This window comes from Nyctereutes procyonoides, unplaced genomic scaffold (assembly GCF_905146905.1).
Source record: "Nyctereutes procyonoides isolate TBG_1078 unplaced genomic scaffold, NYPRO_anot_genome, whole genome shotgun sequence".
NCBI lineage: Eukaryota > Metazoa > Chordata > Mammalia > Carnivora > Canidae > Nyctereutes > Nyctereutes procyonoides.
This window is the reverse complement of record NW_026575037.1, coordinates 7,128,704-7,152,481: the sequence shown is the minus strand read 5'-3', so window position 1 is coordinate 7,152,481 and position 23,778 is coordinate 7,128,704. Positions and strand designations below refer to the sequence as shown.

General features: G+C 36.1%; 1 pseudogene; it reads right to left on the bottom strand.

Moving 5' to 3' along the window:
* Positions 1 to 231: 231 nt before the first annotated feature.
* On the bottom strand, positions 232 to 22,598 carry LOC129505788 (complement factor H-related protein 2-like; annotated as a pseudogene).
* Positions 22,599 to 23,778: the final 1,180 nt, after the last annotated feature.

Genomic DNA, 23,778 nt, shown 5'->3' with positions numbered 1-23,778 from the left:
TATAAATAGTACACATAGCATTTTGGTTCACCAAGTTTTAATGCGGTGCTTTTCCGGAGTGATTCATTTGTCTCTCAGACTATATCATCCAAATAATATTTAACATAAATTCTGACATGAATAAAATGAATTAAATAGTTGAAAAAATAACTGAGAAGAATTGGATTCATAATGAAACCTTTGGAATAAATGTACATATTTTAATTTTAGGACTGCATTTTGACCATTGCATCATATACTAATGGGGTATGTCAGTTTCCCTTCCTGAGAGGTTACTTGAAATGTATGCCGTGGTGTCTTTCTACAATATCCATGTTTACATATAAACTCAATAGTATCCCCGGTTTTAGAATAAAATTTTTTCTCATGGATCCATCGTAAATGTATGTTATGTTTTTCCATGATTTCTTCTAATATCACACATCCCTCTGAAAGTACAAAAATGAACATAAAACATTAAATAGCATACAAATCTTTTCCACAGAATTTCAGACTTTCAAGTAGAATATTCTTTACTGGGCTAGCACCTCATTCTCAAAACCTTTTCCAAACCAACTCACTGAAAATCCATCATGTAGATTTAAATCATTTTAAACAATTAAGGATGTAAAAATAAGGTACTGTGTTTAATGTGTAATAGTTAAATATTATAATCAGCTATCATATGAAGAGCTTCTATTAAAGGATCTTTTGTTGCTGTTACAGCTTGAACAAGGATTTTTCCAACTTTATTTCCTCATATATTAATATTTGGAAGTCAAGCATTCAACAGAACGGTTGTTTGTTAATCCATGAAAATTCTATAAATAGCAAAACATCATATTCATTATACTGATCTTCCCAATATCTATGAGAATATTAAAATATTTACCTAAGCATTTCAGTGGTTCTGACCACTGTCCATTACTGCATATTATATTTCTGTTTCCCCAAAGTACATACAAGGCCTGGCATTGGTACTCGACTGATGATCCTGGAGCATATATGATAATGGGAATGAGGTAATGTCTCCTTTGGCAATCAACAGAGGGGGCCTACATTTTCTGTTAGGGTCTAAAAAAACATTATTTGATTCATGAAAAGACCAAAGAAAAACACAGGTTAAAATAAAGCAATAAAAACATAGCAGAGTATTTAGTATCAAGACTTGTGATTTCTGCTGACATAAAGGATTCCTTGAAGAAACTTTAATCACTAAAATGAGAGTTACATTTTAAGCCCTTCCTTTCACCCCACATGAAAGCATACATAAAGCATTAACAAATACATCTGCTTTACATTATTTTGATATTAAAAAGTGCTTTTCTTAGAGGATAAATGCTGAACAGATTGAAAGCTTAGACAGCACCAAAAAGGAGAATTATAGACCAATATCCCTGATGAATTCGGATGCAAAAATTTTCAACAAGATACTAGCCAATAGGATCCAACAATACATTAAGAAGATTATTCACCATGACCAAGTGGGATTTATCCCCAGGATGCCAGAGTGGTTCAACACATGTAAAACAATCAACATGATAGATCACATCAACAAGAGAAAAAACAAGAACCATATGATCCTCTCAACAGAAGCAGAGAAAGCATTTGACAAAATACAGCATCCATTCCTGATCAAAACTCTTCAAATTGTAGGGATAGAGGGAACATTCCTCAGTATCTTAAAAGATATATATGAAAAGCCCACAGTGAATATCATTCTCAATGGGGAAAAACTGAGAGACTTTCCCCCAAAGATCAGGAACATGACAAGGATGTCCATTCTTACCACTGCTATTCAACATACTCCTAGAAGTTCTAGCCTTAGCAATCAGACAACAAAAAGAAATAAAAGGCATTCAAATTGGCAAACTCTCCCTCTTTGCAGATGACATGATACTGTACATAGAAAACCCAAAAGACTCCACTCCAAGACTGCTAGAGCTCATACAGCATTCAACAATGTGGCAGGATATAAAATCAATGCCCAGAAATCAGTGACATTTCTATACACTAACAATGAGACTGAAGAAAGAGAAATTAAAGAGTCAATCTCATTCACAATTGTACCCAACAGCATAAACCTAGGAATAAACCTAACCAAAGAGGTAAAGGATCTATACCCTAAAAACTACAGAACACTTCTGTAAGAAATTGAGGAAGCCATAAAGATATGGAAAAAGATTCCATGCTCATGGATTCGAAGAATTAATATTGTGACAATGTATATGCTACCCAGGGCAATTTACATGTTCAGTGTAATCACCATCAAAATACCATGCACTTTCTTCACAGAGTTTGAACAAATAATCTTAAAATTTGAATGGAATCATAAAAGACCCCAAATAGCCAGGGGAGTGTTGATAAAGAAAACCAATGCCAGGGGCATCACAATGCTGTATTACAGCTGTGATTTCAAGCTGTATTACAAAGCTGTGATCATCAAGACAGCATGGTACTGGCACAAAAACAGGCACATAGATCAATGGAACAGAATAGAGAACCCAGAAATGGGCACTCAACTCTATGGCCAACTAATATTTGACAAAGCAGGAAAGACTATCCACTGGAAAAAGGACAGTCTCTTCAATAAATGGTGCTGGGAAAATTGGACATCCACATGCAGAAGAATGAAACTAGACCACTCTCTTTCACCATACACAAAGATAAACTCAAAATGGATGAAAGATCTAAATGTGAGACAAGAATCCATCAAAATCCTAGAGGAGAACACAGGCAACACCCTTTTTGAACTTGGCCACAGAAAATTCTTGCAAGATACATCTATGAAGGCAAGGGAAACAAAAGCAAAAATGAACTACTGGGTCTTAATCAGGATAAAAGGCTCTGCACAGCAAAAGAAACCATCAACAAAACTAAAGGACAACCTACAGAATGGGAGAAGGTATTTGCAAATGACATATCAGATAAAGGGCTAGTATCCAAGATCTATAAAGAACTTATTAAACCCAACAGCAAAGAAACAAACAATCCAATCATGAAATGGGCAAAAGACATGAACAGAAATTTCAACAAAAAAGACATAGACATGGCCAACAAGCACATGAGAAAATGCTCCACATCACTTGCCATCAGGGAAATACAAATCAAAACCACAATGAGATACCACCTCACACCAGTGATAATGGGGAAAATTAACAAGACAGGAAACAACAAATGTTGGAGAGGATATGGAGGGAACCCTCTTGCACTTTTGGTGGGAATATGAACTTGTACAGCCACTCTGAAAACCTCCAAAGTGTGGAGGTTCCTTAAAGAGTTAAAAATAGAGCTACCCTACAACCCAGCACAATTGCACTGCTGGGTATTTACCCAAATGATACAGATGCAGTGAAATGCCGGGACACCTGCACCCCAATGTTTATAGCAGCAATGTCCACGATAGCCAAACTGTGATAGGAGCCACAATGTCCTTCAACAGATGAAGAGATAAAGAAGTGGTATACAATGGAATATTACTCAGCCATAGAAAGGACGAATATCCACCATTTGCTTCGATGTGGATGGAACTGGAGTGTATAATGCTGAGTAAAGTAAGTCAATTGAAGAAGGACAATAATCATATAGTTTCACTCATACAGAGAATATAAGAAATAGTGAAAGGGATTATAAGGGAAAGGAGGGGAACTGAGTGGGAAAAATTAGAGAGGGAGACAAACCATGAGAGACTCCTAACTCCGGGAAATGAACAAAGGGTTCTGAAAGGGGACATGGGAGGGGGGTTAGGGTAACTGGATGACAGGCACTGAGGAGGGCACTTGATGGGATGAGCACTAGGTGTTATACTATATGTTGGCATATTGAACTTCAATAAAAACAAAACAAAATTAAATTAAATTAAAATGCAGACCTCAAAAAAAAGCTTAGACAGAAATTTCCTTGTTTTTTTACATAACATATTGTAGTATCTATTGGATCTCTAGCCATTTTTTATTGATTTGCATTTTTATTACAAAATAAATATCCTCCCCCTTAATAAAATTCAAAGAATTACAAATTTGTATAATGTGAAAGGGAATAGATAGCTTTCTGTCCTGGACAAGATGAGGTAGAAACATTTCTTCTTATTCCTTCTGCTAAGTATAACTAAAAATCCTGAATGTATTGTAAACACCAACATGAAAAGAGATTTCCCAGGCCTAGCAAGGCAGAGACATTTCTTACAATACCTGAATTACTCCAGAGAAACCCCACAAAAGAAACCTAAGACCACACCTTTTTCCACCTTGATCAACAGAGGCCAGGTGAAGAGCCTAGACCCTACCCACACTCATAGGGAACAAGACCCTGTTCCCCCTTCCTGTGAATCAGTAGAGGCCAACTGGGAAGCCTGGACTTGTACCCTGCATGGTAGTAATAAAAGCCTAACAAATAAAATATTTCAACAAAATGCAGAATTTTAAAACATATTACTCAAAACATCAGCATATAATCGAAAATCATTCATCCTAGCAGGAACCAGGAAAATCTCAAAGGAGAGAGAAAATCAACAGAAGGCCACACTAAGATGGCATAGATATTGGAATTATTTGACAATTTTTTTAATTCAATGGGAATTATAGAACCGAAAAATATAACAGATTTTTTTTAACCCACTGGATAGACTTAGTAATAGATTGCAGATGCCAGAAGGATACATAAACTTGAATATAGAGCAATACAAATCACTCACTTTCAGACTCGACTGAAAACAAGCAAACAAAAAAATGGACAGAGCTACAGGGACCTGTGGGAAAATAACAAAAAGGAGACACTCAAGAAAAGAAAGAGGAAAGGATTAGAGATGAAAAAAATATTTCAAAAAATAATGGCCAAAAATTTCCCAAACTGGTCATAAAACATAAATGCATACACTAAAAAAGCTGGGAAATCTCCAAACAGGTTAAACCCAAAGAAAGTCATGCCAAGATACATCATAATCAAACTGCTGAAAACTATTAAGAAAAGGAAAAAAAATATCAGTCTAGATAGAAATTATGCAAACCAATGGAAGAGAAAGAACTCAAATATCTGTTGCATGCTCATTTGTAACCATGAAGTCAGAAAGAACTGTCAACCCTGAATTCTATATGCAGTGACACTACCCTGTAGGATTTAAGGGAGAATTGAAGACTTTCTGAGACAAACAAAAACAGAGAATTTGTTCCAGTAGACCTGTCCTTAAAGAATTTCTCAAGGAATTCTCTAAATAGAAAGGAAAAGGTAACAGAAGAATTAATACTTCGGGAAGGACAAAAAAAAAAGAAAGAAAGAAAAATAGGGGTAATATAACAGACTCTCTTCTTCCTGTTTAGTAGGTTAAATTATGTTTGATGTTTGTACAAAATTACATCATTTGGAATGATTTGATATTGGAGCAAAACTACATCACATGCTAATGTATGTAGAGGAAATACTTGAGAACTTTATATTAAAAATGTGGGGAGACTCAGTGGACCTAAACAGAATCAAAGTTCCCACAGTTCACTTGATGTGGTAAAATGTCAATAGCAGGGGGAGTGATAAGCCATATATGTGCATCTTCATACTTACAGCAACAATAACAAAACTATACAAAGAGATACACTCAAAAACAATATAGATATATCAAATAAAATGATTTTAAAATGTTCCAAAAATCCATGGGGAAGGCAAGAAAACAGGAATGAGAAACAGAAGAAACACACACAAAACAAATAATAAAATGACTGAAACAGCCCCTAATCTATCAATAATTACTTTAAGTGTAAATGGTTTATATACTTCAGTTAAAAAATTGAAAATTTTTTTGAAACATCTGGGTGGCTCAGCGGTTGAGCATCTGCCTTCAGCTCCCCCAGTGACCCCCCCGGCTGGTGATCAAGTCCCACATCGGGCTCCCCGCAGGGAGCCTGCTTCTCCCTCTGCCTCTGCCTGTGTGTGTGTGTGCGTGTGTGTGTGTGTGTGTGTCTTATTTTTTGTATATTTTTTATTGGAGTTTGATTTGCCAACATATAGCATAACACCCAGTGCTCATCCCATCAAGTGCCCCCATCAGTGCCTGTCACCCAGTCACCCCATCCGCCCACCCACCTCCCTTTCCACTATCCCTTGTTCATTTCCCAGAGTTAGGAGTCTCTCATGTACAGTCACGCTCACTGATATTTCCCACTCATTTTCTCTCCTTTCCCCTTTATTCCCTTTCACTATTTTTTATATTCCCTGAATGAATGAGACCATATAATGTTTATCCTCCAATTGACTTACTTCACTCAGCATAATACCCTCCAGTTCCATCCACGTTGAAGCAAATGGTGGGTATTTCTCTGTGTGTCTCTCATGAATAAATAAATAACATTTTTAAAAAATATAAAATAAATTAAAAATAAATAAATAAAAGTTGAAAATGGCAGGATGACATATAAACAAGATCCAACTGTATGGCGTCTAAAAGAAACTCGCTTCAAACGTGAAAACATAGGTGAGCTCAAAGTAAACGATTGGAAAATATATATATGCCAGGCAAAAGTTGAGATGAAATACTACAAGTGGCTAATATAATATCACCTTTGTTGGCTCCCTTTATTTCCTGAACTGTAAATACTAGAAGGTTCTATAACCAAATTCTCAGACTTTTTTTTTCTGTATACACTAATCCCTGGAATAAACTCAGCTAGTAAATTACCTTAAAATATAATTCACATGCTAAAGAAGCCCAAATTTATATAGCATTCTATGATCACACCCCAGCTGCCTATTTAAGGTCTCAATATGGAATTTCATAGGGCTGTCAGGTGCACTTTAGGTAGCTTTAATACATTTATTCCTCAGGAAATAACTTAATGTCTTAATGCTTTTTTAAAAAAAGATTTTATTTATTTAACAGAGAGAGCGCGCACAAGCAGAAGGAGCAGCTGGTAGAGGGATAGGAAGAAGCAGGCTCCCTGCTGAGCAAAGGGCTGGATCCAAGGCCCTGCGATCAGGACCTGATGATTAGGCAGATGCTTAACCAACTGCGCCACCTAGGCTCCCCTGAGTGTCTTAAGATAGGGAATTGTCCATGATTCCAACTGTTCTTTTAATCTGGCCAAATATCTCATGAAACAAATATATTACATTACTTAGTTCAGTCTGAAAAAGTTAGTTTTAAGCACCATGATTTTATTTGTATTTTTAAAATATTCCATAAGAGAGAAATGGCAGCTGATGGTGACAGTGGTTCAGAGAAGACTGAGGACCAGAAGGGGAATGTGACCTCCCCAAAGTCACACCATAATTGGTAGAGCTGGAAGAGAACTGAAGTCTGTAACTGAAGAGACCAGAGGTCTTTCTGTTAAAGTCTTGGGAAACAGACAATTTTTGCAAATTATCTTGTGGGAAAAATGCCTAAAGTCAAAAGAAGCTGGAAAGCTTCCCCAGACGGTTGATGGTTGACGGAGCCAACACTGGATGAATTATATCAAAAGATGAAGGAAGCTGAAACAGAATGGCATGAGGGAAATAGGAAAGTAGAATCTCTGTGGCCTATCTTCAAGATCCACCACCAGAAAACCCACTATATTTTTGAGGCACAGGTGGCACACTGAACTTGCAATTGACTTCTGAAAGGGGTGGGGCGGTCTTGTTTTGGACTGAGTATTTTATCTGTGAGATCTTCTAGATAGTGTTAGGACTGAGTTCAACTGTAGGACACTCTGCTGGTGTCAGATAATTGCTTGGTGGTGTGGAAAAAACAACATCATAATAGGAAGGATCCTCATACCAATTGAATAACACATTTCAGTCAGGATTACAAATAGACATCCTCAGTGGACGTAAGATAAAATCCATATATGATAACTGAAAATTTTCAGTTTTACAATTTGGTTTTGCACAATTTAAATAAAGCTAGCTTTCTCCTCTCTGTTTCCTTTCTATATACTACCCATTCCTGACAACTGATCTTGTCTAAGTAATCAAAGTGTACCACCTTTTTAAAAAAAGATATTATTTATTTATTTGAGATAGAGCATGAGCAGGATGTGGAGAGAGGGAGAGGGAGAAGCAGACTCCCCACTAAGCAGGAACACTGCTAAAGGGCTTGATCCCAGGACCCCAGGATGATGATCTGAGCCAAAGGCAGATGCTTAACCAAGTGAGCCACCCAGGTGCCCCAAGCTCTGCCACCTTTTTAAAGTATTATGATAGAACCATATTTGATAGAACCATTAGATAGGTGATAGATGATGATGATGATGATAGATAGATAGATAGATAGATAACAGATAGATATAATATGATTTATATATGATACAACCATTCATAGAAATTTTAACTTGCTTCTTTTAATATATTGTTATATGAAATTATTAGGATTTCATACAAAATATCATGTATATCTGAGAAGCAGCACAGGATGTAATATCAAGACTTGTATGATTCTGAAGAAAGAAATAATTCATTGGTGAAATTCTAATCACATAAAGTAAGAATTGCAATATTTTGTAGCCCTTCCATTCATGCACTAGAAATATATATTTCTGCTTTACCACATTCCAGTATAAAAATGAATTTCACAGTGACCGAAGATGGGCGTTGCATAGTTAGCCATCATATAAAGTTCCTGTACTCTTATATAACCTACTACAATGTCTCTTGGGACACTAATAATTTAATTTTTTCATTGTTTTTAAAAATCAACTCCTTGCAAAAATTAAAGAAACAGATTGATGGAAGGTGAAAAGAGTATATTAACTTCCTATTTCAGAAAGATGGAAGAGAAGCATTTATTCATATTCCCTCTGCTAAGTATAACACAAAAGTCTGACATATTATATAAAACAAACATAAAGAAACTCAGACAATGCAGAGAAGTCAAATTTGCTGGGGATATAGAAACAGAGCAACAGAGCTGTGAATTGCTTGAGCTTCTCTTTGCTTCTTGCACATCCCAGACCTATGATGAAAGAAACTTTCAACCTAGAATCATGAAATTTACACCCAAAAAAAGCCCCCAATAGAATCTGCTCTCTTTCTAAGCAAAATACAAGAAAAACAGCCTACAAAGACACTTTTTTTTTAAATAATACCTAACATATCCTTAAAAAAAAAACATGATAGAAACACTTCAGAATGCCTATCCATCAGCAAAGGCCAGGGACACCTAAGTGGCTCAGCAGTTGAGTGTCTGCCTTCAGCTCAGGGCTTGATCCTGGGATCTGAGATTTAGTTCCACATTGGCTTCCTTGCAGAGAACCTTCTTCTCCTGCCTATGTCTCTATGAATCTCTCTGTGTCTCTCATGAATAAAGAAATAAAAATCTTTTTTTAAAATAAATCAGCAAAAGCCAAATGGGTAACTTAGATTTCCAACCTGCCTTACCAAATGCAGGTGCTCCTTGCCCTTCCCATGATGTCAGCAAAGGCTGACTGCTTATGCTATACTTATATCCACAGTTGCAGCAATAAGTACTTCTCCTCCCATGGTATCAGTGGAAGCCAAGTGCATAGTTGGAAATGCACCTTTCTTGGTAATAAGGTGGTGTCAATCCCGTCTAGGGAGGTGTCAGCAAAGACAAGGGATAGGCCTTCTACTCCTGCCCAGCACTAATAATTCATTGGCTCCTTTACCTGCAAGAGTTGTGTCAGTGGAGACTTGATAAAATAGAAGGTTTACATAAAACTCTGATTCTCATTACATTATACCCCAGCAGTCCAGGATACAATTGGGAATTATTCATCGGATCACGGTTCTTTTCTCAAAAGAGAAAAGAAAATGAACAGATGCTAACTCTGAGATCGCTCAGATTGTGAAATTCTCCTTGACATGGAATTTAAAGAACCTAAAAAGAATTATAAATTGAAAAATATAGATAAAAAAGATAACATTTTTAAAAACCCTCATTGGGAAGAGCTCAGTAATAAATTGGAGATGATGAAAGAATGAATCACTGATATTGAAGATAGATGAATGGAAATGACCTAATCTAAAAATAGAATGAAAACACACAAAATTAACAGACTGCAGGGACTTGTGGGAAAATAATGTGATTGGCATTCCATAAAGGGGGAAAGGTATAGAGCTAAAAAAAAATCACTTAAAGAAATGTGGTCAGGAATTTCCCCCAAATGCATGTAACATATAAATATACATATTCAGAAAACTGTGCAAGCTCCATACAAGATAAATCCATATCAAGACACATCATTATCATCAAATTGCTGAAGATTAAAGAGAAAGAAAAAAGATCCTAAACATAGAGAAATATAATGCAGAACCAATAGGCAAACAATGATTCAAATGGGAGATTACTCATCCAAAAATAAAGAAGCCAGGACAAGTGGCACAATATTTTTAAAAGTGGTAGAACAAAAGAACTACTAACCTCAAATTCAAGAAGAAAAGAAAATATAACAAAGAGAGAATTAGTGGATTTGAAGGTAGGTCAAAAGAGCAGTGAGAAAAAAGAATGAAGAAAAATGAGAACTAAATGAAGAAAAATGAACTACTATTCAAATTAATAGGTGAGACCTTCCCAAATTTGATAAAATATATTATCCACACATCCAAGAGTCTCAACAAACTTCAAGGAGAATAAACTCAGACTCACATTAGAATCAAAGTATCAAATCCAAAGATAAAGAGGTAATCTTGAAAGCAGCGAAAGAGAAGGAGTGCATTGCCTATGAGTGGTCCTAATTAACATCATTAGTCAATTTCTCCTGAGAAACCATGGAAGCTAGGAGGCAGTCGTAAGAGGAGGGGAAAAAGCTATCAAACAACAATTTTATATCCAGTAGTAATGTCCTTCAAGATTAAAGGAGAAATTAAGACATTCCCCAATAAACAAAAGCTGAGAGAAATTGTTACAACTAGACATGACCTATAATAAATGCTGAAGGCTGAATTTTAAGGACATTAGACAGTAACTTGAAGCTAAATGAAAACATAGAGGACAATAGTAAAGGTCCTTACATGTACCATTAGGTAATTATTGGTAATAAAGGGAAATATAAAAGCCATTATTATTGTGTTTATGTTTTTAAATTATTTTTTCTTATATGATTTATAAGGCAAATGCATGAAATAATCATTATAAATCTATATTAAGGGGAACACAATAGACAAAGACATATTGTGTGACAATAACATATAAAGGGAAAGGAATGAAGATGTATGGGAGCAGATTTTTAGATACTACTGAAGCTTAGCTGGTAACTAATTCAAACTAGGTAATTGTAAATTCAAGATGTGATTTATAAGATGCAATTTGTAATCCCCAAAGAAACTACTAAAATAAATCACTAAAAAACAGAAATGCAAATGAGAAAAGAATCAGATTGGTTCACTACAGAAAAAATCCAGCAAACATTTTTTAAAATGGCATTAATGGAAAACTGAGGACAAAAAAGATATGAAACGTTCAGAAAATAATTTAAATGGCAGCAGTAAGACATTTATTATCAGTACTCACTTTAAGTAAATTAAATTCTCCAATTAAAAAGCAGAATTTTGGAGAAAGAATTTTAAAAATGGGACTCATATATGTACTGTCTACAAGAGACTTGCTTTATTTTTTCCCTAGCTTTATTGAGATGTAACTGACAAATAATATTGCATAAGTTTAAGGCACCCAACATGATGAGTGGATACTTGTGTATATTGTGAAATAATAACCACAAAATGTTAGTTAACGTATACACTACCTTACATAATTACCCATGTGTGTGTATGTATGTGCACATGTGGTGAGAATATTTATGATATGCTCTTCAGCAACTTCCAATATTGTATACAGGAGAGTGTTGTTAACTAGAGTCACCAAGCTATACGTTAGATTCCCAGAACTGACTCATCCCATAACTGGAAATTGATTCTTCCTACTGGCCCTCCTCTCTTCTTTTCTTGGTCACTCCAGATTCATTTTCAAAATAGTGATCATAGTGATCTTGTTTTAAACTCATTTTGTGCCATTTTCCTGCTTACAATCTCCCAGGGGTTTCTAATTGCACATAGACTAAAAATCCAAAATATGCATTATGGCCTATAATTTCTAAATTAATTAATTTAGCACTCTGCCCCATCAGCACTCTGTTTGCTACATTGGCCTCCTCATTTTGCTTTAGTACGTCCAAACCTTTTGATGACTTCAGGTGATTTATCTAAACCCTCTCCAGATGTCATCCTTATGGTTGGCAAAGATTCGAAAACTATGTCATGTGAAATATGCCCTTCTTCTGGCCACTTTTATCAATATTACCTTTTATAATGTGCATGATTAATAATCTTTAGTTTTCTATTTTCTTTTTTAAAATTATTGTTATTCTTACTGTCAGTTTTCTAACTTAACACTATAGTCTATGAATAAAGAGATACTGACTCTTGTAGACCATTGATCTCCAACAGCTGTGGTACTGCTTCGCATATAGAAGTTCACAATAAATATTGATTAGATGAATTAATAATGAGTGGGAAAATACAGAGAGCTAGAATAGACACTTAGAGGCTGTGACTGTGCTTTAGGAATCTTATTATTCCCAAGACCCTTATTCATATCCAGCAACTGCTTTGTTTCCATTAAAAGTATGAGAAACTCCAACTCAACTTCAGTTCCAATATATTCCTATTTTCAACATGGTTTTTTATGAAGGAGTTTTCCAAGTTCTAAATTATACCCTGGAAACCTAAATTTTAGAAGTACAAAGTTCTAACAATGTGGAAATTAGCAATGTGTTTGTTCTAGTCTTTAAATGATAGAAATTTAGCATTTGCCAAAAAAGATAAATGTCATGTAGCTATGTTTCCTAGCAATAATATCTTGCAAATGTGGTATTTTAACTATTACACTATGTAAAATTTAATTTATCCTCATGTTGTGTCAACTAATTTCATTATAAACATTAAATTTGTGTTACTAAAACATGCAAGTATCTTTCAAAGATGTTCCTTGTGTTCTTGACTAGTGTTTTTCTAATATTTCCTACATTTAATTCCTGTAAGCAAACAAAATTATTTTCTAGTAATTATCCAGAGACTTCCATATCTACTCAGACACAATCAGAGCTCTAAACCTAAAAGGGGGGTAATCACAACAGCAATACTGCATATCTTTCATGCTGCTATGTCTTTATAAAATAAAAAAGAATACAGGATCCCAACAACAGTATTTTACCCATCTGATTGCATTTAGGAGGGGTGAACCAGCCACTCTGCACATGTGATAGCGCTCTGATTATGTAGCAGGCTATAGCCCGTATGACAGACAATTTGTATAGTATCACCTTCCTGGTGTATCTGTCCTGAAGATGCCAAATGACCATTCTCCACCCAAGGGAAAAAGCACTGCCCTAAAAACCCAAAACTAATTAAATCTTGCAATGAAAGAGTCTTACATTTTGCAAACTTCAAAAGAGAAATCAAGCACAAAAATTCATTTCTTAAAAATTAGTTCACACAAGTTAAAAAGAAAAAATATGTAAACACCATTAATCACCACATGTGTATATAAAACTTTTAATTTATGAAATTCCTCTAGATATCAGTAAAGTTAGTTTTTATTTCTCATTTGGTTGTCTAAATTGCTTTTTGAAGGATGAGATGACTTTTATCTCCTTTGTGTTTTTTACTTTTACCTTTCATGACACTGTCTTCTTCACTTCTCTACTTTTTCTCTGTACTCACTGAGAGGGTAAGACAGATATAATTTTTTAAAACAAAGATAGGATCAATAAAAAACACAAAATTGAGGAAATTAGCTTAAAAACCCTTCTTGAATATTCAAAGAAACAGCACATTTTGAATCAGATATTATACATACAAATAAACCCTCTTTTTTAAAAGACTTTATTTTTTTATTTGACAGAGAGAGAGAGCACAAGCAGGGGGAGCAGTAGGCAGAGGGAGAGGGAGAAACAGGCTCTCCTTGAGCTAGAGTCCAATGTGGGGGCTTGATCCCAGGACCCCAAGATCATGACCTAAGCTGAAGGTTGAGGGTTAACCAACTGAGCCACCCAGGTGCCCCACAAATAAACTCTCTTAAGAAAATCTACATTCAGACAATTACCAAATGAATGTGTTTAAATTAAATAGTAGCAGTTAATATTATTGACCATTAGTATTTAAAATGAAAAGATCTAGATATTCCACAAAAGTTTATACTTGGTTTTTTTTTTTTTTTTTCTGATTTAATTTCCACAGTTTCTTACAAAAGAGGAATGACTGGCAGCCCAGGTGTCTCAGCGGTTTAGCGCCAGCTTCAGTCCAGGGCCTGATCCTGGAGACCAGGGATCGAGTCCCACATCAGGCTCCCTGCATGGAGCCTGCTTCTCCCTCTGCCTGTGTCTCTGCCTCTGTGTGTGTGTGTGTATCTCATGTATAAATAAATAAAATCTTAAAAAAAAAAAAAGAGGAATGACTATCTTGCCTTTGCTGGCTCCTCCAGCCCCCAGTTCTATGATGATTTAGATGTGATCCACCCCACACACACCTTTGCCCCATATCCCCTTCATCCCCATCTCCCCCAATGAACGCACTGAATAATTCATCCAAAAAAGGACCAGGTGCTGATAATTTGAGTCCAGAGTGATTGTGAAGGAGATGCAAAGCTGTGATCACAGGAGTAGTAAAAATGTTTTCCCTTAGCAACTGAGAAGTTTTGTTTATATTTGTCTTCATCATATATGTGTCCATGTTTTATTTCTGGAAAATCACAAGTTCTCCCTTAAGGAAAAAAATAGTGTCACATATGAATAATTATATTTTATTTTAATAATCACATTGATTAATTTATTATTCTACTTAAATTAATTGTTCCACTTGTACTTGTGATTCAAGAACTGGGAAAATCTATAACTAAGAGTACAAAGGTACTCAAGGCATTTGTGATGTTTAAGTTCTTCAGAAGTATTTCCAAGGTTAAAATCACACAGAAAAATGTAAACACTGAGGAAAGAATAAAAGTAGACTTCTCATATCTAAAAACTTTGCTTTGGATGGGATGGTCAGACTATTAATAGTTCTCCATTCACTTCCTGGGTCTCCTCTTCCTCTGTCTTCTGCAGACCTACCCTCAGAAATCTTAGCCCTTTCCATCCTTTTACTCTAGGCAACACATTACATAGGACATATGAACACATATGAAACTATAACTGTAAAGTTGGTGGCTTAAATATCAGAAATATATTTTCTTGTAATTCTTGAGGCTAGAAGTCAGAGGTCAGGAGTCAGTAGGAATGAATGGTTTCTTCAGTGGCATCTCTCCCTGGCTTGTGGATGGCCTCTTCTCCCGGGGTCTTCACATCATCTTCCATTTATGTGTCTGTGGCCTAATTTCCTCCTCTTATAGGGATACCAGTTTTATTGGGCCAGGATCCACCCAAATGACCTTGTTTTAATTTTATTTCTTCTCTAAAGACCCTATCTTTGTTTACAGTCACACTGTTAGGTCCTGGGAGTTAGGATTTCAGCATTTGAATTTTGCAGGAACACAATTCAAAGTACGCTGCTAAACACACAAAGTTGTATTCTATATACAACACAGTGTGCTTCTGACAAAGGAGTTCATTTCTCCTTTGAGAAACATTGGTGCAACCCAAAGTCACAGGGCTTTCATCTCAAAGGCTGCTTCCAGAGATTACTGAGGGAGGAGAGTTTCAAACTTGATGGGATGCTTTGTTGTATTGTTGTTATTGTTCCTAGTAAAGGGAATTCCCCAGGTATAGTCTTTTTTTTTTTTTTAGATTTTATTTATTTATTTATTTATGAGAGACATACACACACAAGGAGAGAGAGAGAGAGAGAGAGAGAAAGAAAGAGAGAGAGAGAGTGGCAGAGACACAGGCAGAGGGAGGAGAAACAGGCTCCATGCAGGGAGCTCGACATGGAACTTGATCCCAGGACTCCAAGATCACACCCTAAGCCAAAGGCAGATGCTTAACTACTGAGCCACCCAGGCATCCCCCTCCCCAGATATAGTCTTAAAGAGCATATAAAACTCTGTTTGTGGCAACTTACTAAAATAAGTTTTAGTAAATTCAGGAGTAAAGCATAGTGATTTATATTCTGTTCAAAAATAGTGCAGTGAAGTATCTTAAAGCACATTAGAGATTAAGTTTATAATACTTTGGAAATGAGAGTTTTTTATTTTAAAAGAACTAACCTTTAAAATGATATCATAATGAAAAATTTATAAAGACAACAAGGAAGGAGAAAAATGTAATTGTATAAACAAAAACCTTAAAGATTTTACACATGCAGCAAAAGGCTATTAGAACTAGTACACAACATAAATTGCTCTCTAAAGTTTAAAAATCTATCAATTGTATTTGTTATGTCATAAGATAATTACTAATATACAAGGACTGAATTCAGAGATATAATCTAGAAAATATATTACTTGAAAAGTGAAAACAAATCAGTGAGCAATGTGCTACAATTAATGCTCTGAAAATTATTTATTCAATATTTACCAGTGGACTCAGAAATGTAAATTAAAGTTTATTGTCTCGATGCTAATTTTGTTGAAATATTAAATTGATCATAATTTCTTTTAATGGCTTTATTTTTGTTAAAGATTTATTTATTTAATGAATAATAGTGAAGGGGAATATAAGGGAAGGGAGAAGAAATGTGTGGGAGATATCAGAAAGGGACACAGAACATAAAGACTTCTAACTCTGGGAAATGAACTAGGGGTGGTGGAAGGGGAGGAGGGCGGGGGGTGGGGGTGAATGGGTGACGGGCACGGAGGGGGACACTTGACGGGATGAGCACTGGGTGTTATTCTGTATGTTGGTAAATTGAACACCAATAAAAATTAATTTATTAAAAAAAAAAAAAAAAAAAAAAGATTTATTTATTTATTTGAGAGAGAGCAAGTAGAGGGAGGGGCGGATGGAGAGGAGCAGACTTCTCCTTGAACCCAGAGCCACACACAAGGTTCAATCCCAGGACCCTGAGATCATAACCTGAGCTGAAACCAAGAGTCAGAGGCTCAACCAAATGAGCCATCCAGGTGCCCCTTGTAACAGCTTATAATTAAAATACAGTAAACTGAATGCATTTGAAATGCCTAATTTAATAAGTTTTTTTGTGTGAGTAAATTGGGATAGCAGTTTTCACCAAATAAAACATCAATTACTTTATATAACTAAACTACTAGCTAGGACAAATACATATTCTGAACTCTAAAGATAGATATTTTTATGTAAGTGATATGTATATACACATATATTTATAAAAATTAAATACCTGGGAATCCCTGGGTGGCTCAGTGGTTTAGCGCATGCCTTTGGTCCAGGGCATGATCCTGGGGTCCGGGGATTGAGTTTCACATCAGGCTCCCTGCATGGAGCCTGCTTCTCCCTCTGCCTGTGTCTCTGCCTCTCTCTCTCTCTCTGTGTCTCTCATGAATAAATAAATAAAATCTTTAAAAAAAAAAAAAAAAGAAGAAAGAACTTTAAAAAAAAAGGAAAACACTTAAAAACAAAGAGTTGGTAAAATATTGTAGTTAAGGCAAGAAAAGAGAAAAAATATTGGAAATTTTAACTTGAAATATAAACAAATCATAATGAAAAAAAACCCTCTAGTTCTATATATTATTTTCCCTCAGTCCTGGAGTTTCCCAGTGCCACTATTCAGTAAACTTGCTCTTCCCTTGTTCTTCCTACAGTTCTTCTGAGGGAGGGGCCTGCTGCACTGATTCTCAGGTGTCTGTGCCTGGGCAGAGATATCCCGCCCTTGGCCAGGTGGCCGGGCTCAGTGTGAGCTGTTTATCCTCTGAGACCTTTGTTCCCTAGAGGCCCCACCTCTCCTAGGTGAAAAGTGAAAAGAAGAAAAAAAAATTAAAAATGGCAGGAGCCAGATCTCCAGCTCCGGAGCCAAGAGCTCCCCACAAGTAACAAACCACAGTCTCCCAGTCCACACTGGCCTAGATGCTCCTGGGGCAGGCATGGGTGCACTGATCTGCACAAATTGAAGGGCACTCAGCGGCAAGAGTTCTTGCTGTCCTATGCCCTCCCAGAGTCTGCCTCACCTGAATGGAATGGAGGATGGCCTCCTCCACCCATTGCCAGGCTCTAGCATAAAGGGAGCTCCGTGCTGACCTGCGAAACTGGCCAGCTTCTCCCAATTGCCCTGAAGGGTTGTGGTGTTCCAGGCCTTTACCAAGATCCCACCAGGGTTTGTGGTGAGCTTTCTCCTGGGCGCCCCTGTTATTATTGTGTCTCCAGGAATATTGAGGCTTAGTTGCCCCTCCTGTGACTCTGCCCTATTCCCCTGCTGAGCCCTCCTCAGTCAGGGAAGGCTCAGGCATGGGTTTTTAAAGTTCCCACTTGTCCAGGGCTCAGATTTCATGCCCTGACTTTCCATGGCTTCCACTGCTCAGCTTTTGGGCCGGCTTGTCACAGCTCCACTTTTGCCTGGCTTGTCATAGCTCCCCTCTCCCACCTTTTTTTTCTTTGCCTTCCTACCTTGTCAGAAGTGATCAATTTTCTCTCTGTAGTGTTCCAGCTGTTCTCTCTTTACATCTCAGGTTGAATTTGTAGATGTTCAGGATGTTTTGAAAGTTATCTAGATAAGTTTGTGGGACCAGATGAATTGAGGACCTCTACTCTTCTGCCATCTTGCCTCCTCCCCAAAAATTGATCAGCTCAGATGATGTTGAATTCATTAAGGCAAAAGAAAAAAGGCATGAAAATTGTAAGAAAAAAACATAATTATGTAACTTAAAATTTTTTAAAGTATTCCACAAAAAAAGCTATTAGAAAAAAAGCTATTAGAACTAATGCATAAAAAAGTTTCTTTATATTAGAAACAAAAAATGGAAAATGATTTTTTTTAAAGACACCATCTTTTTTTTAAAGATTTTATTTATTTATTTGAGAGAGAGAGCACAAGCAGGGGAAGACAGAGAGGGAGAAGCAGACTCCCCACTGAGCGGGGAACCTGATGCAACTGGATCCTAGAACCCCAGGATCATGACCTAAGCTAAAGGCAGATGCTTGACCAACTGAGCCACTAGGTGTCCCAAGACACCATCATTTATAAATATTAAAAAACTTAAACTATTAAGGCATAAATTCAAGAAAATATCTGTAAGCTCTCTATACTGAAAATTTCAAAACATTACTGAAAAAAAACTTAAGAGACCAAAAAAGGAAAAATGATGTTTATGGATTAAAAGACTTTACACCATTAATATGTCTATTCCACCCAGTTAATTTGTGCTTTGGACAGGACCCAAGTAAACTCTCTTACTCGACCAAAAAATAATTGACAATGTGATTCAAAAATAATGTGGAAATGGACAATTAAATATTGAAAAAGAAGAACAAATTTGAATCTTATGATACCAGATTTCTAGATATACAATAAAAATATTGTTTATCACAGTGTATTAGTGTCTACACTGATGAGAGAAAAATTGATCAGTGGAAAAAAGGGAGCCCATAAATACACCCATACACAGATCATTTGTTCTATGCACCAACACAATTCAATGGAGAAAGAAAGTTTTTCCCTAGAAATGGTGGGCTAACAACTGGATTTTAGTATAGTAAACAAAATTTTAAATTGGCCTTTTCTTATACCAACTAAATCAATTAAACTTGGATCATAGAACTAAATATAAACCTTTAAAAGAAAGAATTGTGTTATACCTTCAGTCATTCATGATAGACCCATATTTATTTACTAGAATTCAAGTTAGTTTTCAGGAATAATTTTAATTTCCAATCCAAACAAAAAATCATCATGAAAAGGAAAAAAAAAGTCATAAATTGAGAGAAGACATTTGCAATACATATATTGGACAAGAGACTCATATGTATTCTATATATAGCAGTTTCATAAACCAAGAGTAAAAATAAGTAACTCAATTTAAAAATTGCAAAAATCAGCTCACAAACCTAGACACAATGTGTTCAATATCACTATCGCCAGTGAAACTCAAAAGAGAAATCTCACATTAAATATCACTCCACTCAGAGAATAGCCAGTAATTAAAACAGTATGGTACCGGACTAAAAATAGACAGTTCAATCAAATAGACTAGAAAACCCAGAAATAAATCCATAATTATATGGTCAATTAATCTTCAACAAAGGAGGAAGACACAATGGAAAAAAAAAAACCAGTCTTTTCAACAAGTGGTGTTGGGAAAACTAGAGAGCTACATGCAAAAGAATAAAACTGGACCATTCTGTTTCACCATTCATAAAAATAAACTCAAAATGGATTAAAGACCTAAATGTGAGGCCTAAAACCATAGAGTACAGGGAGTAAATCCTCTGACAGCTACAGGAATATTTTTCTAGATGGATCCTGAGGCAAAGATGTAAAAGCAAAAATAAACTATTTGCACTATATCAAAATAAAAAGTTTCTGCACAGCAAAGGAAATAATCAACAAAATTAAAAGGCAACCTACCGAATGGAAGAAGATATTAGCAAATGAGATATTTGATACACGGTTAGTATCCAAAATATATGAAGAATTTATAAAACTCAACACTCAAAAAACAAATAATCCCATTAAAAATGGACAGAAACATGAACAAACATTTCTCCAAAGAAGATGTTTAGATGGCCAACAGACACATGAAAAGATATTTATCATAACTCATCCTCAGGGAAATGCAAATCAAAGCTGCAATGAGATATCACCACACACCTGTCAGAGTGGATAAATCAAAAACACAAGCAACAAGGGCTGGTGAGGATATGGGGAAAAAAAGAAACACTCTTGCACTATTGGTGGGAATACAAACTGATATAATCACTCTGAAAAAGAGGATGGAGCTTTCTTTAAAAACTGGAAATAGAACTATCCTACAATCCAGTAATCACACTACTGGGTATTTGCTCTATTATGTTAATAGAGTGAATTCCACTTTTATGCATGAAAGTAAAACATTCTTCAAAGCAAATTGTTTTAGAAGCTTGTATACATTATTTGATATCATTATAGTTTTTTTAATTTAATTAAAACAGTTAATTATCCAAAGTGGAAAATTTTTCTTATTTTTATGTTTTTTTAAATAAAGCTTTTTATGGAATAATTTTAGGTTTCAAGAAAAACTGCAAAGATCATTTAGATGAAGTCTTTGAAAAGTTAATGGAAAAATAAATGAAGAAACAATGATTAGATTTATTACATAAACATTGAATAAACATAATTTTTGTAAAGTTAGCATGCTTTCAACACATTTTTAGTTTCTTTGTATTAGATGTGGCTTAAGTAGAAAACAGAGGGCTGTCTTTTACAGAGATAGGATTTTTAAGTATATTGTAATTACCCAGTGTTTCTTTCAAACATAAAATATTACACTGAACAATTTATACATTTCAAATTGGATTAAATTGCTCAATCTTGGCAGGATGAGTTGATTGAACAAAAGATCAAATAAAATTTAATTAGTATAATCAAACAATTAATTAAGGACTCATAACCTCTGTTTCTGAGAGAAGCCAAACTCCTCATTAAAGCATTTCTAATTACATTTTTTTCTTGAAAATAGTGTTCAGGAGGAAATTCAGCTATGGCTGTGGTAATAAAGTTGGTCAGAAATCAACAACAATAGATTTTATACTAGACAGAGAACCAAATATTATCCTTAATTAATTCAAATATTGTCCTGCTGGAAGCATTTCTCTCTTTGGAACAAAAATTTTCAGACCAACAAAGTATAAGGCCCCAGGTTTAGGGAAAAAAAAATTTTGCTAATGGATCAGAAGGAGTAATGAGTCATGTCATTCCCATTTCCACCCCTTGATTCTTGAACCTGCTAACCCTGGACAAGAGAAAGTCAGAAACAATGCTGTGTGGATTTCCATGATAGTGGATAAGTTCACAGATGGTTGTTTTGGCAGAAGCATTGTGTCTAGTGAAGACATATCCACAACCCAGATGATCTATCCCCATAAGAATAAATGGAAGTGTCCAACGTAATCACCCTGCCAGCAGATAGCTGGATAATCACCCCAGAGACTGTGCCACGCCAAGAAATCAAATTGGTCTCTGTTGCTAGCAGAATGGGTATTCAACAGTGTCTGTAGCCAGGTAGTCTTGGTGAGTGGAAGTCCGTGTTTCTGACCCATGCATAACTCCATTCCTGTCACCATAGCCCCTTTGTACATAAGTCCAGTGGGAAATGATAGGAGGGGCTAGGGAAAGAATATGACTGGTATCCACCAAACGGATCACACTTTCCACCTGATATTTTAAATCTAAATATGATGATTCAGATGTGTCCTGAACATTCACAAAGGACATAAATATCCTCACCTTTTTAGCTCATTCAGAAACATCTATTCACATACCTCTTCCCTTGACCTCACAACAATTTTTCCAATCATGTTCCTTCTTTTTTTTTTTAATTTTTATTTATTTATGATAGTCACAGAGAGAGAGAGGGGGGCAGAGACACAGGCAGAGGGAGAAGCAGGCTCCATGCACCGGGAGCCTGACGTGGGATTCGATCCCGTGTCTCCAGGATCACGCCCTGGGCCAAAGGCAGGCGCTAAACCGCTGCGCCACCCAGGGATCCCCAATCATGTTCCTTCTAAGTCCTGGCTCATTCAGTGAAACCATTGGGTATAGCCCATGAATCAGTATACCAAGCATGTCTGGTCATTTCTCCTTCCAAGCAAAATTAACACCCACATGCACTGCCCAGAGTACTGCCCTGTGGGAGTGTTTTCTTCACCACTGTCATTCAGGGATGTCCCAGAACAGAGCAGTATTTTCACATCTCTCCACTTTCAAGCAGTGCCTGCATATCATGGAAAACAAGGCTAAGATTCCCCTTCCTTCTATCAACTGGTCATAGTGTACTCACCACACGGTCATAGATGCAGGCTAGAAAACGTAATGTAACAGGGGTGGGAATTATGGTTCTTCATATAATTTACTTGTGCCTTCAGGGCCTGAACAGGCCCAAGTTCATATATGCCAGTAGTGATGAACTACTACTGTGCATGCCCAATTTTATGACTTGGTGGTTCAGACACACCAGCTCATGATGAGTAGTTCAAGTCACATTGTAAGTTGGTGGTCCATGGTCAAGTGTTCAGATTCTACGAAGATCCAGTGGCAAGCCAAAAAGAGTTTCTCAAAAAAAAAAAAAAAAGACAGTAGTTATTTACAGAAGATGACAGAACTTTGCCTCAAAATCCAAAAGGTTTGCACTGTGACTCACTATAAAAGCTTGTAAAAGACTCCAAACAGCATCCATATCTACCAGTGATATTTCAAGTGCCAGGGATAGGCCGTGTCATAAGGCCCAAGTGGCAGAGCATCTTGCACAGCAACTTGGACCTGTTGTAGAGCCTTCTCTTGTTTTCTGCCTCACCTAAAACTAGCAGCTTTTGGAGACATTTGATAAATGGGCTAGAGTAGCACACTCAAATGAGGAATATGTTACCTCTACAATCTAGAGGCCCAGTAGGTATTGTACTTAGTGAGGAGTGGGGGTTTGAGAAATGGAGTGGAGGGGTGAAGATGCTGTAATATATGTTTCATCTTAAAAGGGACACCTCAATATGCTTCACACCTTCAAATTCTAGAAACTTCACAGAGGTCCAAGGCCCCTGAATACTTGTTGGATTTATTTCTATCATCTGCTATACAAATGTCTTACCAATAAGTTTAGAGTAGTTGGTACGTCTTCCTCAATAGGTCCAATCAGCATAATATTATCAATGTAATGGACCAGTGTGATTCCTTGCATAAAGGAAAGGTGATCAATATCCCTGAAAACTAAGTTATGGCAAAGACAACAGTGTGTGTCCAGTGGCCCACTGGAGGCACTGTTAAGACACAATTGAGCAAAAACTCCATTGTTTA